Source organism: Microcaecilia unicolor, chromosome 6 (genome assembly GCF_901765095.1).
Source record: "Microcaecilia unicolor chromosome 6, aMicUni1.1, whole genome shotgun sequence".
Taxonomy (NCBI): domain Eukaryota; kingdom Metazoa; phylum Chordata; class Amphibia; order Gymnophiona; family Siphonopidae; genus Microcaecilia; species Microcaecilia unicolor.
Genome location: NC_044036.1, coordinates 201337508 through 201357340, shown reverse-complemented (window position 1 = coordinate 201357340; position 19833 = coordinate 201337508). Strand labels below are relative to the sequence as shown.

Genomic DNA, 19833 nt, shown 5'->3' with positions numbered 1-19833 from the left:
ATAAGGCGTGGATCTTAGTGTTAGGTGCTATTCTATAAATGGCACCCACCTCGGAGTACTGTTTATAGAATAGCACTTAGCACTTATTTTTTTGGCGTTGACTTTAAACTTAAACAATGTAACAATATAAAAAAAATATGTATACACACATAGCCTGAATCACTTTCTAGATAACAAATATTTTTGAAATAGGAAGGTTTTTATTGCCTTGCTAAATAACCTATAATTTGTTTGCAATCTGATTGGAGATAAAAGAGAATTCCATATAAGAACTGCCTGATACAGAAAAGAAGATGTTAATTTTTGCTAAGATCTTATCTTATTATTAGCTGGAAAAGATAGTAATATCTGATTTTGTAAAGAATATCTATTACTCCCTTTTAAAACATGGACATAATCTATCAAATATAATCAATAGCCAGTGCAGTTAAAAAATGGTGTTATATTATCAAACTTATGAATAGATAAGATAAAAAATGTAAAAGAATTCAAATCACAGCCATAAGGCTTAACTAAAGCTTTAGAATATTTATTTATTTATTAGGAATTATTAGGATTTATTTACCGTTTTTTGAAGGAGTTCACACAAGGTGGTGTACAATAAGAATAAATCAAATATGAGCAATTGACAATTACAGCAGTAAAAACATTCAAATAATATCCCAAATAAACTATATTGCAGTAGTCAAGTTGCAATAACAGTACAGATTGAACAACCATAATAAAAGTTGACAGTTCTAGATATTTTCCTCAATAAGGGAAATGGAAATGGGACTTGATATACTGCCTTTCTGAGGTTTTTGCAACTACATTCAAAGTGGTTTACATATATTCAGGTACTTATTTTGTACCAGGGGCAATGGAGGGTTAAGTGACTTGCCCAGAGTCACAAGGAGCTGCAGTGGGAATCAAACTCAGTTCCCCAGGATCAAAGTCCACTGCACTAACCACTAGGCTACTCCTCCACTTTAAGATTGCTTTATTAATTTTATTTATTATTATTTATTTATTATTTTATTTACCTGATTTTCTGTGCAAGTGGTATCTCATATATAGGCCTCTATGGCAGGATGTAGTGACAAGACCACATAGAGGGTGACCTAGAGCTGTCTGAACTACATAGTAAAAGAGAAAACCCCACCATCCAGGTACAGTGGCCTATGTTGCCATGCCCATGGAGAGTGCACATAATTATCTGATAGTTGTGTGCAGGTGATTGTTCACAGATGTTGTGGAAAACCAGCTTGTAATGGCAGAAACATGTGTAGCCCCTGAAAAATGAAAAGATCAGACTTAAGGCAGAGTTCATAAAAATATTTTATGAAATATTCACTTTGTCTAACTGTAAAACACATGGATGCAGCTCCATTACAGTAGCTCTGCCCTTATCCCCTCCAAGTGTATCACCATCAAACCCATAGAGTTCAGGATGTCCTGGGAGCCAATATCACTCATGCATGAAATGATTGTCTTTTTATGTATTTTTTTCAATACAATTAAAAATGTTTTAAAACTTATCATAGTTTCTTCAATCCATCCTTAACAGTTCCACAATTCAGTGATGAATGTCCTAAGTGTCAGACACTGACTGACCAAAATCCTTACAACAACTTCAATATAGCTGATGTTTCAAGATCAAACTCTGCATCGGAGGGGAGAAGGGTAACTTGATCTTCCCAGTGACCTCAATAACATAAAACTACACCACCCTTCTTCAGTGCACCAGTGGATAATGTAATTTTATTTTAATGGGGAAGGGATAAGCTATATTTGCAGTGACCATTCAGTGCCACTCACTCCCACAGTAGCCCACCTGCTGCAACTGGATGCAGAGCTGTCTGTCTGTGATTCTTCCCCCCCTTTCCATCACCTCTTCATCCAGTGGGACGCATAACACAGCACCACTCTTGCCTGCTGGTGCCTCCTCTTGCAAGACTACCATGGGAGGTCACAACTACCGTTTTGAGATTGGAAATTACATGAGCAGGAGTGCCTGGGGATTGCGCCTGCCCTGGCTCCAATCCCAAAAAGATGGCTATGACCTCCCCTGGCAGTCTCACGAAATTGTCGCTGGAAGTCATGGCTGCTATTTTGACTATACAGCAGGTAGGGGGAGGAGCAACTCAGGATTGCTTCTGCTCCAAAGAGGCCATTAGAGTACTAGGGATTTTAGAAGGTAGGCCTGGGGAGGGCCGACAGGTGGAGGGTAGGAGAGGGCACAGTTGGTGGGTGTTCCAGGAGAGACAGATTTTTTGTCAGGGGGAGGCTGACCTGGGGGGAGAGGCTTGTGGTTGTGCCAGGGGTGGGGTTATGGTTTTGTTTTTGGCTTCGGTTCCAGTTGAAACCATGGTTAATTTTAGTTGAAATTGAAAGCCCCAGTTTTGACCACTCTCTAAAGTACAGTAGGTATTTTTCTGTCCCTAGAGGACTCACTATTTTGAAATAAAATTAAAAGAAAAAAAAGCTGGAAAGGGAGTTGAACCTGGGTCCCTTGGTTCTCAGTCCATTATACTAACCATTGGGCTACTCCTCAGATCTGTACATATCCCTTGCCTGTTTCATATTCAGGGGAGTGCAACCACTGGGGAATTAGGAAGGTGGCATGCCTTAATCCCTCCAGTGATTAGCTGTTCAATCAGAGAACCTTTCTATAATCTGGATGTGTCAAATATCAGGTCTAAGTACCAATGTCTATCTTTTTAGACATAGTGGTCCCTTCCTTTTTTGTGATTGGAGTTGGATGTTCATATTTTAGCCTCTCCCTAGTCCTGCCCAAAACATTACCAAGCCACACCCCCTTGCCACATGGACATACTGCAGTGTTAGATGTCCATATCCTGGATTTGGACTTCCTTTCAATATGTATGTCTAAATGCCAGTTTTAAGACATCCAAAACAAGAATAGAACTTCTATAATAACCACCATTATGTGATAGTGATTGATATGAAAAAATCTCCTACTTATTGAAAGCCACCTAACAGCAATGTAAAAAGTACACAAATGGAAAGTGGATGCCTACTTTTACATAATCAAGGTGTAGGTGTTCTGAGAGATATAGTTTGGGTGGAGTGGAGGTGGAGTTTTAATGTACACACCAACTTTGGAGCAGGGTATAAATATGTACATCAGCTTGAGCTTTTACATACTTTTCTGGCTGGTTCTGGGTGCCTATTTTATGAACATAGATACCTCTATTACCTTTATAAAATAGGTAGATTTTTGGTCTCTCACATAGATATCCTATTACTTAACCAAGCCTTTTGTGTCTATGGTTGAGGGAATGTTTTGTACAAATAGCTTGTTTACGACATTCTTTGAATAGTCACTTATGAACTGATTTAATTACCAATGTTTGAACATCTTTATGTTGTTGTTTTCAGGATTGCAAAGGATCAACAAAGTGGTATTTCTGACTTTCCATGTCCACAGTCGATATTTCCAGGTGGTTTGGAATAAGTAAAGTCATTATTGTGTGCAGAGTCTACATGCATTCAAATGACACTGATTTGAGCCTTTGGCTGAATTGCATTGAAAAATACATTGACTTGAACATCTTCTAATCCACTGTATAAATAATCCCATTAAGCCTCAAAGCTTTCAAATTGCTTCTTTAGAGTTTCAAAGGATTTCCTTTATTCTATTCTATTTTTTTTCCAGAGCTTGCTTGTTTTTGTATTTTTATAGCACAGTATTGTTATGACAGACATAGTTCCAAACTTAAAGAGAATGACCATTTTGAAGTTTAGTATAGCTTTATTTAAAGGTGTTAGTTTGAGTTTAGTTTATGACAAACTGCTTGGGACCTTCATAGTCATTTTAGGGACGATATTCAGACCGTGGGAGTTAGATGGGCTGCCTTCCATGGTTGGTGCTGACCCTGGATATCCAATGCCGGGCACTTTCTGGTGACTGGCATTGAATATCCGGTTTATTTTTGGCCAGTTTAAACTTAACCAGCCAAGTCGATATTCAGCGCTGGCCGGTTAAATTTAAACCAGCCAAAGATGGGCCTGTTATTTCGGCAGCCCAATTTGACCACCAAACTTAGCTAGTGATACGCTGAATATTCACAGATTACCGGTTATATCGTGTGATATAGCCAGTTATCTGCTAAGCACTGACTAGCTACCTCCTGCTGAATATTTGCAGATAGCCGTTAAGTGCTATTTAACCAGCCAGGAGTCATTCCTGGCCGGTTAAATAGCGCTGAAGATTGAGTGGTTTGTCTTTAGAGAGTGCTCAGGATGAGCAGCTATAAAAGTGATATCAAAGCCATACTAATTTTACTTGTATTATCCGGCACAAGAAGTTACTGACAGTGGCCCTCAGAAAAACTTGTCACCATTGGTTACTCTGCTTGAGGGTGATGCTGAAAGGAGCATTTTCGATATGCTGTCCAAATGGCAAAAAAAAAAAATAATTGGAAAATGTTTAAAAAACCAAGGGCCCTGTTTACTAAGGTGCACTAGAATTTTTAGCATGTGCTAAAAATTAGTGCGCCCTAACCCTAGAGATGCCCATATATGGGTGTCTGTAGCATTAGAATGCGCCAATTTTTTGCACGCGTTAAAAATGTTAGTGTGCCTACAGCACGGCTTAGTAAACAGGGCCCCAAGTCCATAATGGAAGAAGTAAATAAACATTTTCCGATATTCGAATATGCAAAAAAATGTTTTAGTAAGAAGATGCACTGCAAAAGTCATAGACGTTTAGAGATAAATGCCACCGCCAATCAGAAATACACTACACAAAACATGCAATGGTGGTACTGGACCCCATGTCGAGAAAACGTCTGTGGGAATGGCAGCATGTTCCCTTTATGTGCAAAATGTGCATATATACCTCTGCATGTGAAGGAACATTCCTCAGTGTGCTCGATTATGTCTCTGAACAGGGAGCCAAACTTTTCTGAGCCAGAGTCAGAATTCCTGGTACTCATGTGTCACCCCACAATGTCTCCATGAGGGCATGGGGATCCAAAAGGAGCAGCCTGAAAGGTGAGTGTGAAGTAGTGTCCCCAGGATCATATCAGCAATCATGTGAAAGCTCCATACATAGGCAGGGTCACATCCATAAGAAAGAATAACAAAACACTGCTGAACTCAGAATATCCAATGACAAGTAATTATGGAGCCCCACTAACCCTTCAATGCTGAAATGAAGGTCTTCACATGTCTACCCCTCCCCCCCAGTGCAAGCATGCTGCCCCCTGCCTACATACTCATGAGAATGTTGCCAACAGATCACTAAAGTACATTGATCCACTCAAAGGCTCACCTAGTTTACCCCACTGCCAATCTCCACCTCCTAGCAACATTGCACAACACATGCTCCACAGAAAGACCACCATGTCATCCTCTGGCCAACTCAGCTCACACAGCATCTGTGCCTGTATACTGGATACCCACTCTTCAGCGCCCCCCCCCCCCCCCCCCCACACACACAATCTGGATGTAGCCATCTGTCACAGGCTATGTAAGGAACATTACACATCATTTAAAAAATTATGTATGTGACGCCAAGAAGGCCCATCACCTGAATCCTGTCTCTTCTAACTTGTGTTTGGTAGATAATTCGGTTTACACAGGGACCCTTCCATTGTTGGAAGATCCAGGCCCTGGTGCATGAGGGAGCGCCTCAGGGCCTGATGTAAGTACCACAGACATTGCTCCCCTATAATAGCTCTGTCCTGGATCAAGGCCTGAGTATGCAGCTATCCTCATTACAGAGTGCCTATAACCCCCATATCCACTAGTATAACTGCCCTCAGCTGAGAGATGAACCCAGTCCTACTTTTTTTCCTGTTTTGTAGTTTTCTTAACTGTTCCGGCCTTGGGAAACCTCATTCCCAGGCCAGACAGTGTCCAGAATAGTTGAGCCTGGCGCAATCTCCTCCATGGGGATCCCAAAACGCCTCTGGACCCCCAGGCAACTTACTAGCTGGCTATCAATGAAGCCACTGACCACCAGGGACTCTCACCTCAGGCCTCCCCCCACGTAACCAAAAATATATTAAAAAAAACATTTAACCCCTTCAGAGGGGGTTACATAGACTTGGTAATTTGTGCTGAATTAAGCACCCCCAATTATTTAGAAAAGTTGGCTCCTATGTCTGGAGGTGGGGGTCCTGAACAGGAATCTGCCATGCAAGAGCAGAAGGATCAACTAAGCCACTTTGCTTGTCTTTCATATCCAGAAGGGGGTTACGAGTTCTACTTTGACCTGGGATTCTCAGAACATTCTATTAGCGCAACTTTGTATCGGAAGTATGACTCTAACAAATGGGTCATTGCTTATGCTAGCAAAAGCCTGTTAGAAGTACTCTGATTGTGAGAAGGCATTGCTGTCTACTATTTGGGCCATCCAGCGCTTTAGGAGTTACATCTATGATGAGAAGTTGATTGTGGAAACTTGCTATCAGCCCATAAGTTTCTTGGGTAGTGACTGGACCAAGTCTAGTTGAGTTTGCAACAGCAGGATAGTTTCTGGATGCTGGCACTCCAAGGATGGGCATTGGAGATAAGGTATGCTCAGAAACATTGAAATGAAGTAGCTCAATGTTTGGCAGAATTGCATGATTGTACTTTGTAGGTATACAGGCACCAGACTCACCACTGGAAGAATTGGAGCCTCATTGTCATCATCTATATGAAGAGAAGATCTGTGTTGATATTCCTAAGGTCTATGTAGATGGCTTTTCCTCCGCCATGACTCTGACCATGAACTGGTCGCAGGAGTTGGAGTGGTTTGGGACCAAGCTACTCCTGAAGAGTCTCTGAAGTACCGATTAGGTTCCAAGACCAACCAATATGCCAAAATTGTCAACACCTTGGTGGCTGTACAGTCTGTGATTCAGAAAGGAATACAGGACTTAATCATTTGCACAGATTCTGATTATGTTTGTCTGAATTTTGTTTCCCACCTACCCATTTGGAAGACCAACAACATGTTAAACTCCCAAGGAAAACCAGTTCAACTGTTGAAGGAAAATGACATGACCATGTACTGGAAGAAGATGAAAGGCAATGCCAGAGTCAATAATACTGACAAACAAGGAAATGACCTGGCAGACCAACTTGCCAAAGAAGGTGCCCTGACGGGAGAACTATGGCAGTTCCAGGAGCCTAAGACCTTAGGAGTGCATGCTGATAAACCCAATAGCAGGCAAAACTGGCTGTAGAAACCCCAACTTTGCAATGGTGTAGTGAAGTGCCAACCTTTGATCTTGTCACAGCTCAAAAGGAAGATCCTATCAATAGATGGTTTTACAACTTCATCCTGAACTTACAGGAACATCCATTGTCTGAAGAAGAGTGTCAACAAGTAAAAGAGCTGATGATACTCTATGCTTCTAGGGGTAAATTCCAGATGCTCAAAGACCTGCTCACTTGGACAAGTAAGCATGGTATTATGTAGTGGATTGTCCCTCTGGCATATCGAGGCATCATGCTGGCCATTTGACTAGGCGAGACATTCACAGCGGGCATCTGCTTCCAAGAGACCAGCAATTGTTATCATTATAGAAGACAAAAAACTGGGTCCGGACAGTCAGATTACCTGAATAAAATATCACCACATACTCTAACATGCACTGCCACTCTGGTATGTAAATATAACACATGCCTATTCATTGTGGAGATACAGAAAACCTGACTGACAGGATGCGCCCTGAGGACTGGGATGAGGCACAAGGCACCCACTGTGCAAATGTATACATACACAAGGTGCATAACAACCAGGGCCGGTCTTAGCAAGTGCGGGGCCCTGTGCAGACCAACTTGGTGGGGCCCCATCCTAGCCCCCCCCCACCTACCTCCACCTACCCTAGCCCCGCCCCACCCTAGCTCCACCCCAAGGTATTAAAATTGTTTTAAAATATATGATACAAGCAACAAATGAGCTCCTTTTATTAACAGCCATATGTAGATCCTTCAAGAGGTAGTCAATGGCGTTCCTAGGGGGGTGGACACCCGGGGCGGCGCCCCACCCCCCGGGTGCAGCACCCCCCCCCAGGGGGTGCCACAGCGCGTGTCTGCTGCGAGTTTACTAACTTTGCTCGTTCGCTGCAGCTCCCTCTGCCCCGGAACAGGAAGTAACCTGTTCCGAGGCAGAGGGAGCTGCAGTGAACAAGAGAAGTTAGCGAACTCTCGCAGAAGGGGCGCGCAGCGGCACCCCCCAGCAGCGTGCACCCGGGGCGGACCGCCCCCACCGCCCCCCCTTGGTACGCCACTGGAGGTAGTCCATCATGATTTAGGCTCTACACCCTTTCTGATGTTTTGGTGCCACTTCAGTAAGGCCAACACACAATCTCTCCACTGCAAAACACTATACACAAACTTGTGCAAAAACACACTCATAACCTTACCAAACCATAACAACACTAATTTCAAGGACAAGACGAGCTACAACCTTATACGTGGAAAGGCAGCACTATAATTACACCAGGCTCTAATGAAAAAAAAACCCAAAACAAAAAGGGCTGCAAATACTACACACTAGCAGAATACTTCACCTTGATCACACATGAAAAACACATGACACAACATAGGGTTACCATATGGCTCCAGAAAAAGGAGGACGGATTGAGCCAGCCGGGTTTTACTTCCATTGATTTCAATGGAAAGCAATTGCTTTCAATGGAAGTAATTGAGCCAGCCGGGTTTTACTTCCATTGTTTTCAAGCAATGGAAGTAAAACCCGGCTGGCTCAATCCGTCCTCCCTTTTCTGGAGCCATATGGTAACCCTAACACAACAGATATTTACAAAACAAAGTTAAAATGCAGATAACCTCAAGAACCATCTCTGCATATTTATGCTGACCATGCCCCTCACTCTAAACTATCTTTGAAGTGACAAAAAAATATATATCAGTGCTGCCTAGAATTATATCTAAAAACTTAAGATGTCATCTGGGGGGGGGGGGGGGGGGGGGTGGAAGCCATTTCTTTATTTCTCTGAATTTCTTTCACTTTTTAAGAGTATTTTTCTTTTACTCATCAAGCCTCTTGGGGATCTAATACCTCTGCAATATCTCTATTCTTCTCCCATTATTACCACTCAAATTTCTGTGCTCAGAAGAGAGCCAGATATACTTGTTGTAGCTAGATTACTTAAATCAGAGGATTAAAAGATAATATGTTCTCACTAAAATCTAACTGGACAGAACTGAGTATGCCAAGTAACAGAACTTGAGTTATACATGAACTTTCCCACCAGTATTTTGATTCTGCGGCAACTCTCCCACAATCTGAAGCTCCCCCTGCCCATCCTACCATCAAACTCATGCCTGTAGTCACTCGCCAGAGTCGCCACCACTCTCACAGTTTCCCTTCTCCGACACCCCGCCCCCTCTGACGCGTTCCACCCTGCAGGAAAGAGGAAGTTGGCGCGTCATGGGGGTGGGTGGGCTGCGCGTCACGGGGGTGGGCGGGATCACACGCCGCATCAGCGGTCAGGAGGAGGTGTCATGGGGGTGACACAGTGTGTCATGGCGCTGGGAGCGCAGAAGTCACTCAGGCACCAGCAGTCTCATCTGGCTGGGTCTGGCGGCGGCGGGACTCGCAGCGCAGCAGAACTGTTGAAGGCAGCACCTGGAGGCCGGAGCAGGATGGAGGAGGCGGAGTCGAGGCGCGCTGCGCGGGGCCCCCCTAAGCACAAGGCTCTATGCGGCCGCCTCGGTCGCCTCGGCCTAAGACTGGCCCTGATAACAATAGTTGTGTGCCCACTCCTTGAACAAACAGTGTACTGGGAAGGTTATGCCTTAGATTGGCTCAAAGATTCAGGGGTTGATGCAGAAAGCCTCATGGTAGACCTGCAGCTCTATCTGAAATTAGCCTGCAACACATACTGTGGCATGCTATAAGCAATAAGCATACAAATTACTGCCATGTTAAAATTGTGGCAGTAATTGACAGCTCATTGTGAAATGTCACCCTTCCTATCAGTGCCTGAGCCATGATTGGCTCAGGCACTGACAGAAAAGGTGACAAAAAAACTTGCTGGCAGTCAGCATCTGCCCGATTTCCCCTCCCCTCCAATCCAACCCAACCCTACCTGATGTTATGATTCTGCTAAGACAGGCAGGGGAATGACTGGGACTCGCTTATGATTGGCCTGTCAGGGATTGAGCTGACATCTGAAGCAGCAGACGTCAGAAGCCAGATCTATTTAACCCTACCTCTCCCTACAGCTTATGCTTTAGCATTGATTCCTTTCAGTTGAAGCCTGTTTCCCTCTCTTTGTCTGTGTTAGTAGCACCCTGTGCTTTCGTGGGAGTTTACTTACTCCTCTCATTGCTTGTAGCTTCTCTGTGTGCTGGTTGTTCCCAGCGTATGCTTGTTTGTTTCCCTAGCCAAGCTGCTTTCCCTGATTACCTTACTTCCATGCACCTGTGGGTGGTCTGTGTGCTGACTGAGTTCTGGTAAGAACATTGTTTTTTCCCCTTTGTTAGCTTTAATCCTTTGACTGCAGTGTAAGCCCTGCTTCTTCCTGACTTGTGTTAATAGCAGTCCTTCCCTTTAGCCTGCTTTAACTCTTTGTCTGCTGTGTGTGTCTCCTGATTCTGGTGAGCATTGCCCTTATCTGTTTGGTGTATTTAAAGGCAGCTTTTACTGTTTGCTTGCTTTTCCTTTGTCTCTAATGTCTGTTCTTTGACTCTGTGGCACAGCCTTGTGTATTCATATAGGTGGCTTCCCTTTACCCTTGAGTGCTGTATGGTACAGCCTAGAGTGTTCCTGTGAGTGGCTTCCCTTTCCCCTTGAGCGCTGTGTGGCACAGCTTAGTGCATTTGAGTGCTGTATGGTACAGCCTAGAGCAGGGGTAGGCAACTCCGGGCCACGAGAGCCACAGGCAGGTCAGGTTTTCAGGATATCTACAATGAATATGCAGGAGATAGATTTGCATACCATGGAGGCAGTGTATGCAAATCAAGTTGAGTGTCCTGAGTGTGCGGGGCTTTGTGGCTGTGATATTGCTTAGCGTCCGTTTGGTCTGCCCTAAGCCTTGGCCAAGATCCATCCTAGCCTCAGTCTAGGCACAAGGGCTCATGAACAGATTAACACCCTATTCCTCTCATTCCAATATGACTGAAACTGCACCCTCCCCACCGTCAGGCCTAGCTTCTGTCCTGCCTTTAAAATGGCTTTGGTGTCTAGGATACCCCACCTATTACCCATCCCTCCCCGGACTAAAAATAATACAAACCCAAATTCCTTGATGTCTGGTGGCACCCTTCTCCCTCCTCCTGACCTAACTTGATTTTTTAGTTCCTGGTGTCTAGTGCCTCAATGCCGTCATCTTTAAAATGGTCTTGCCTGCAAGGTGCATTCTAGAATTTACTGGGTGGGGCCAAGGTGCCATATAAGGGACACCAGGAACTTTAAAAAAATCAGGTCAAGCAGGGAATGGTTCTGTTGAGACACCTGAAGCAGCTCTTCAGCATACCAAAGGTGTGCTCCAGGAGCATAATCCATGTGTGGGGAATCCCTCAATACCTTCCCTCCCTCCTTCCATGGGTCCAGCACCTCTCTCTCTTCCCTTCACTCCCACCCTCTCCTGTGGGTCTGACACTTCTCTATCTTTTTCTCTCCTTCACCCCACCATGGTGCTTCTAGCTTACATTATTGGCACTACTCAACAGTGATTCATACAGGCTGGGTCTGAGGATCTAGTGTAACAAGGGGCTCATTTTCAAAGCACTTAGACTTACAAAGTTTCATAGGTTACCACATAACTTTGTAAGTCTAAGTGCTTTGAAAATATGCTTTCAAGGGCAGGGCGGTGAGTGCAGTCCACCCCGGGTGCAGGCAGCAAGGGGGTGCATGGAGCAGTCGTGTGGCTGTCGGCTCTGCCGGTTCCCTACCCTCTCTGACGTTACTTCCTGTTCCTGGGTAGGGGACCAACATAGCCGATAGCCACATGACTACTCTGTGCACCCTAGGTGGTGAAGATGATGTGCTTCAGTAGGGGAGGTGGGTGATGAACTGGGGGGGGGGGCGATGCACTGGAGGTGGGTTAGTGGTAACCTGCCCTGGGTGACAGCCAACCTAGGTACGCCACTGCTCTGGGGCATTCCCTCTGCCATATTCTGCCCTTGTGTAAACAAAAAGTTACATCAGAGAAGGTGGGACATTGCAGAGTAAGAACCCATAACTAGCCTGTGTGAATCACTGCTGGGTGGTGCTGAAATTGTAATCTGGAGATGCCGTACCAAGGGGAATGATGGAAGAGGGGGGTCAAATACTGAACCCACAGCAGGAGGGAGAAAGGGAGAGATGGTGGGTGAGCCAAATGCTGGAGGAAGGGGGAGGGAAGTTAGAGGGAAAGAAGATGGATGGGGTCAAACCGGAGATGAAAGGGTCACATGGGTGTGTGGGATGACAAGGGGGAGAAACTGGAAACAAGGAGGTTCACAGAAACAGAGGGCAGATGATGGGCTGGGGGAAGAGGGATAGGGGCACAAAGGGGAGAGGCTGTATGGGGATGGTATATGGACAAAGAGAGACAATGCTGGACACGAAGGAAGATTATATGGACACAGAGGGGATCAGTGCTATTTAACATATTTATGAAGGATCAGAAATCAGAATGACAAGTGAGGTGATGAAACAAAACTATCTAAAATTGTTAATACATATGTGGATTGTAACAAATTGCAGGAAGACCTTAGGAAATTGGAAAACAGGGCATCCAAATGGCAGATTAAATTTAATATGGACAAATGCAACGTGATGTACATTGGGAAGAATAATCTGAGTCAAAGCTACCTGATGCTAGGGTCCACCTTTGGAGTGAGAACCCAAGAAAATGATCTAGGTGTTATTACACTGAAACCTTCTGCCCAGTGAGTGGTGGTGGTCAAGAAAACAATCAGGATGCTAGGAATTATTAGGAAAGGGATGGAAAATAAGTCCAAGAATATTATAATGCCTCTGAATTGCTCCATGGTGCGACCTCACCTTGAGTATTGCATTCAATTCTGGTCACCATAATCTCAAAAAAAGATTAAGCAGAATTAGAAAAGGTTCAAAGAAAAGCGACCAAAATGTTAAAGGGGATGAAACTCCTCTCATATGAAGAAAGGCTAAAGAGGTTAGGGCTCTTCAGCTTGGAATAGAGATGGCTGAGGGGGATATGATTGAGGTGTACAAAATCCTGAGCGGTTTAGAAAGGGTAAACATGAATCAAATTTTTACTCTTTCAAAAAGCACAAAGATAGGGGACACTCAATGAAGTTACATGGAAATACTTTTAAAACAAAAAGGAGGGAATATTTTTTCACTCAACGAATAGTTTAGCTCTGGAACTCATTGCCAGAGGATGCGGTAACAGCAGTTAGCATATCTGGGTTTTTTAAAATTATTATTTTAATGAAATTACAAACTTACCCTCCTGTTTACAAATCTGCGCTAGTGGCTGCCACGTGGCAAAGCTGACGCAGCCCATTCAAAATGAATGGGCTGTGTCGGCAGTACCACACTGCCAGTAGCTGGTGTGGCTTTGTAAACAGGGGCCTTAATCAAGCAAAACTTGTATAGAAATAAAGAACAAAACTCAAATTCCAGTCTACAAAATGTGAAGAGATCCAAGGATTAAAAGAACAAAGAAATTATTTTTCAATTACAAAAGACAATATCAGCATTACCTAATCCGGATATCCAAATACTAGTCAAGAGGAAACATTAGAGGAGCTTTCTACAGGAGTCCCTATTGGTCTGTTAGCAGTTACAAAAGCAGATAGTTGGGAAGGATCAAAGAAAATATATTTATTTTCTCCAATATTCAAAACCATTTAACCAGCCAGGAACGACACCTGGCTGGTTAAATGGCACTTAACCGGCTGTCTGGTGATATTCCTGGTTAGTGACTAGGAGATAACCAGCAATATCGCACAATATAGCTGGTTATCTCTGAATATTCAGTGCATTGCCCACTATTGTAAGTGGCCACATTGGGCCGCAGAAATAGCTGGAATATCTTTGGATGGTTTAAATTTAACCAGTTACTGGCTATGTTTAAACCATCCAAAAATAAACCTGATATTCAATGCCGGTCACCTGAAACTGCTCAGCATTGAAAATCTGGGCTGACTGCTGACCACAGGAGTTAGCCAGATTTTCTGCCATCAGGGCCGGTCTTAGGCAAAGGTGACCGAGGCGGCCGCATAGGGCCCCACGCGGCGCGCCTCAACTCTGCCTCTCCCTCCAACCCCCGCTCGCTCGTCGGACCGCATGCGGCATCACATCATCAAAAGTGCCGATTCGCTCCGCTGCCTCCCGCCGCCACCAGTGCCCACACAGCCCACCCCCCCCCGCTCTGCCCGCCGTCAGCTCCCGTCTGCCAGTCGCAGCAGCACAGTACAGAACTCAATGGCGGCCCAGCCCCGACACAGAGTAACTTGCAGCACAGACAGCAGCAGCCAGCAAGCACGACGAACAGCTCACCCCAGCCTTCCCGCTCAATGTCCCGCCTCCTTCTGATGGTATTTCCTGTGGGCGGGAGTCATTGAGCGGGAAGGGAGAAATAGAAGAGCGAGGAGCGTGGTTGGAGCCTCTCGGTGAGCCATCGATGTCGTGGATTCGCTGGGCCCGCTGGGGAGTCAGAACTAGTGCGACTAGAAGAAGATTGTCAAGTGCCAGTGGAGCAACCCACACACCACTGACCCATCACCGCCGCCTGGAGCAAGTTTGCCCAGTGATTCGGGCAAGGAAGCAAGCATGTATGAATGATGATGATTGATGCTACTTTGGTAGTTCTTTCTGGAACCCTTACCCTGCAGCTGCATGTGCGCTTAGATGAGCGAAAAAGTGGTTGTCTTGTCTGATGGAAGTCTGTTACGATTACTCTTACTAATAAAAACATTAAAAAAAAAAAGAAGCTTAGCTCTGGTCTCTGGAGTCAAACCCAGGTACCAGGTCTTCTACATAGCAGATTAACTGTCTGGGCTGGGCTGGCCTCTAAACCAAACTTTTTAATGCAAAAAGGTTCTTTAAAATACCCTAAATAAGATAAGACAGTGGTCTTTTGGTAAACAGAGTTTTTAAAAAGCCCTGGCACAGTGGTTATTTATTTAAAAAAATAAACCAAAACCAAACCAAGTTAACAACTGGCATTGAGCCTGCCATGAGTGGGAAAGCGCGGGGTACAAATGTAACAAAAGAAACTATAATCTAGCATGGAAGCAGATTTTTGTTGGTGGTGAATTTGAAAGTACTGAATCGTTTCTTAATATTTTTCCTTTATTCTAATTGTTATGAGAATTTGAACTACTAATTGTAGTGGACTTGAACTGAATAATTTCTGGGGAGGGGAGGTTTCATGATAGCATTGTGCTTATTATTTCAATCAGTTTTTTTGTATAAGTTTAGCTTCATTTGTCTTTATTTGAAATTTCATAAATAAAAAAAATTTCTAAAAATGGAATAATCTTATCAATGGAGCGGAGCTAGGGTGGGGCGGAACCAGGGCAAGGTGGGGCTACAGTGGGTGGGGCTACGGTGGGGTGGGGCTACGGTGGGGCGGGGCTATGGTGGGGCCCCACCAAATTGGTCTGCATAGGGCCCCGCACTTGCTAAGACCGGCCCTGCCTGCCATAGTCTGAATATTGTCCCCCTTATCTTTAAACTTAATTATATACTTACAGGGAAACTTCAATTAGAACAATGCACCTGTTTGCAAAAGAGCTGGACGAAACAAAAGAAACTGCTTCCTTCTTTTTTGAGTATCTTGAGAAACCTCAGGAAAAATGATTTTTTTTTTCCAAAGAATGTTTACTGAATTTTGTAAGAAAACAAAGCTTGAACATTAGAAAACAAGAACATGGGTATCACATGAGTATCATAGGTTAATTATTAGATAAATAAAAGTGACAGCAGAGTGAAATCGCCAGATGAAGGACAGATATCCCAAGACAAAAGAAATACATTAAGAAGAGAGATATGAATCAACGATATTGTCTGTTAGAATAGGGAGAATGGATTTCCAAAATTTTCTCATATTTCCTAATTAGAACTTTGCAGTTCCATCACATATTAATATCTAGCATAGAGTTATCTTTTCAATGGCTAATAACTAATTTTAATGCTACAGAAATTAGAAAATCAAAAAAGCATTTGTCATCATCAGTAAGCAGGTACATAAGAGCACAAGATTTCCACACTGCAACTGGCGAACGCCGTTACGGTACCATGTAAGCCACATTGAGCCTGCAAATAGGTGGGAAAATATTGAGACCACGGGAGAGACTTGATAACTCCTTCAGTCACTGGCGAAATTCAATGCTAGGGCTGTATCTGGCCACCAGAATTGAATTTTTGGCTTTTGGGGGGGGGGGGGGGGGGCACTGCAAACATAGCCATCTCTTCAACAAGGCATACCACAAAAATTAACAAATGTGAACATATATAACTCCTATAAATATACCCAGAACTGTATTACAAAATCTGCTTGTTTTACTACTATAATGTTTCTTCTTTATCATGTTGCCCAAGATCCTACTGCAATACTAAATGTATATTTTCTAACACATTTCCATTATTTATGATGTATTGTAAGCCACATTGAGCCTGCAAAGAGGTGGGAAAATGTAGGATACAAATGCAATAAGTAAATGAATAAATAGCCAGTTCAGGCGATATTTATCGGCTAACTGGCTAAGTTATAGCAACCAAAGATAGACCTGCTATTTACGTGGGCCTGACTACTAAACTTAACCGGTCAGCCAATTAAAATCGACGGTAGCCAGCTATGTCATGTGACATAACTGCTGACCGGGCTAGTCGCTGACTGGAATATTCAGTGGGAGATAGCTGGTTATCTCCCACTGAATATCGGCAAGTAGCTGCCATCCCTGGCCAGTTAAATACTTTTGAATATTGGACAGTCTGTATTGCATGAAATACAGTGATTGAGTGATTGAGGCAGAAAGAGAGGATCGTGGACCCCGAGACCAGAAAGTATTCCATGTTTTTGTAGGAAGAGTATCTTTTTAGTCTTGTTCCCAAACTTTCTGTGTATCCAGACAAAAGTGTCTCTTACAAAATTGGAAAGTTTTGTAAAAAAGAGAGGCTCTGTGAGAAGCCATGATAATTTTAGCAACAAATTTGTCTAATAAACAAGTAACAGACATAGCAATCAGGTTTAAGTGTAATGATTTAAGGTCATGATGTCTAAAATACAGATGAAGCAATCAATCCCTATCTACTGCCAAAGCAAGCTGTACAAGTAAAGTACCAGGAAATAATTCCTCGCTATCAGGTCTCTAGGATTGCTGAAACATCACAAGTGTCCATTTTTAGTCCATTTGCTTTCACATTCATTGATTTTTTTTAATTACATTTAATTATTTTGTTCAACATACAACTAAAATAGGCATCTTGATGATTGACTTTTTATTGCATTTAGGGGCTCAATTCTGAAACAGAAAAACATCTAAAAAAATGGCATGACAAGCAGATAAACATATTTCTCACAGAAAAGTGTCTAAAGCATATAATCAAACCAACACAAAAAAACCCAACCCAAGTCGCTAGCTGTTGAAAAGAAGACGTTCCCAGAGGGGGCGTGACATGGATGGTGTTACATGATGAAGGTTTACAGCAAAATGACTTCTTGGGGACAGAAAGAAAAAGGTACGGAATTAGACCTGCTTTAAAAATGCCTAGGTTAAGGCTATACCTGTCTTTAGACCCATTTGTGATTTTGCTGAGTTGGAGACTGGAGAGGTGGAAGTGGTCATTTCTGAGAAATAGTGGAGAGTTGTCGAGTGCTTTGTTACCTTTGTGTGTTTGCTCCAGTCTGAACCTTTTGACTCTTACATTTCTTGACTTGCATCCTCCAGTCCTTGCCCACACCTGCTATTCCCCTAGCCACACCCATCTCTTCCTCTGTATCTCGTCACCTTCCCCCATCAAACCCTCACTGTCCCCAAACCCCCACACCTCCCATTCTACATCCCTACCTGCTTGTCTCCTATCTCTCATTGTTCCTCTGTTTTGTCCACTCCCAGTTTGTCACTGTGTTGTGTGCTGCTGCTGTTTGTGTGAGGGCTGTGTGCTGTTCCTGGGAGAGTGAGTGCTTTGTGCTGCTGCAATGTGTGTGAGGACTATATGCTGGTGCTGGGAGAGTGAGTGCTTAGTGTTGCAGCTGTGTGGGTTGTTTGTTGGTGGGAGAGCGAGTGTTTTGGGAAGTTGCTTGTGTGTCTCATGACTGTACTGGTGAGGGTGCTGGTACTGGGTCTCACCAGGTGCAGTAGGTGGAGGTGTGCACAGTGGTGTTTCTGGGGTCAGTGGGTTGTACCTTTGGTGGTGAAACCCCTACATTGCAATCATGGATACGCTGAATGCTTTGGTGGCATTTATTTGAAGTTCACTGCAGTGCCTCATTGCTTTCCTGGTATGTCTAGGGGTCCAGTCTAGTAAAACTTCTAGCCCCTTCTGCATCCCAATGGCTTGATTTTCTCTGTTTTTCATTTGGATGTTTTTTTTTACAAAAATGGTCCAAAAAAATGTACAAAGCACGAAACCTTGTTTGAAATGGTATTTTGGGGAAAAAAGATAGACGTTTTTCTTGTTTCAAAAATGACCTTCTTTCCTATTTGGATTTTGAATATTTTGTGCAACAGGTTCAAAATCAGATTTAGATATATCGAAAATGTCCCTCCATGTCTACTATGACCTTTATTGCAACCTTGCTATTGGGATGCCCTGTCTTCCCAGTTTTGGTGATATATTTTAAGGATACTTAGTTCCGGACCATGCGCTTTTGAGCGACTTTCGGCCTTCCACCAATTTCTAATTTAAAAACTGTTCTATCCCCAGAATGTTGCCCAGTTCATAACAAATCTAAAACCCTTCTATCATCTTATCTATGCATTGAGACTCCAGAGCCCTCTCTGTTTCTGGGGTCTTGCATGTGGAACAGAGAGCACTTTTGAAAATGCTACCCTAGAGGTCCTGGATTTCAGTTTTCTACTTAAGAGCCTAAATTTGGCTTTCAAAACCTCTCTCTCACAATATCCTATGTTATTGGTACCCACATGTACCAAGACAGCAGGTTCCTTGCTGGCACTGTCTAAAATCTTATCTAGATGATTTGTGAGATCCGTCACCTTTGCATTAGGCAGGCATTCGTATATAGACATTTCAAACTATGTTTGTTGTTCCTATTTACATCATGCTCAGTACTTGACAGTATTAATTTGCAATCTTTTGTCTGATTTTTATGTTTGTTTAAGGACACCTGATCTACTATGGTCTCTTCTGCAACCTCACTATCAGGATACCCTATCTTCCCTGTTTTGGAGATATCTTTGAAAGATACCATATTCCTAACCATGTGCTTTTGAGCGACTGTTGGCCTTCCCCCAGGTTCTAGTTTAAAAGCTGCTCTATCTCATTTTTAAATGCTGATGCCAGCAGCCTGGTCCCACCCTGGTTAAGGTGGAGCCCATCCTTTTGGAATAATCCCCCTTCCCCAGAATATTGCCCAGTTCGTAACAAATCTAAAACCCTCCTCCCTGCACCATCATCTTGTCCATGCATTGAGACTCTGGAGCTCTGCCTGTCTCTTGGGCCTTGTCAATGGAATGGGTAGCACATCAGAAAATGCTACCCTAGAGTTTCTGGGTTTGAGCTTTGTACATAAGAGCCTAAATTTGGCTTCTAAAACCTCTCTCCCACATTTTCCTGTCATTGGTACCCACATGTACCAAGACAGCCGGCTCCTCCCCAGCACTATCTAAAATCCTATCTAGGTGACCAGGCAATCCTCACATCCACCAGCCACCCAGCTATCTACATGCCTAGTGATTGAATCTCCAACTACAACAGCCATC

The 19833-nt window shown here is 43.6% G+C and overlaps 1 long non-coding RNA gene across 1 annotated transcript; it reads right to left on the bottom strand.

Moving 5' to 3' along the window:
* Positions 1 to 984: 984 nt before the first annotated feature.
* On the bottom strand, positions 985 to 9360 carry LOC115473268. Its single transcript, XR_003942629.1, has 3 exons — positions 9275 to 9360; positions 6614 to 6846; positions 985 to 1271 (listed from the first exon to the last, which is right to left on the bottom strand). It is a non-coding gene; the product is annotated as an uncharacterized LOC115473268 (long non-coding RNA).
* Positions 9361 to 19833: the final 10473 nt, after the last annotated feature.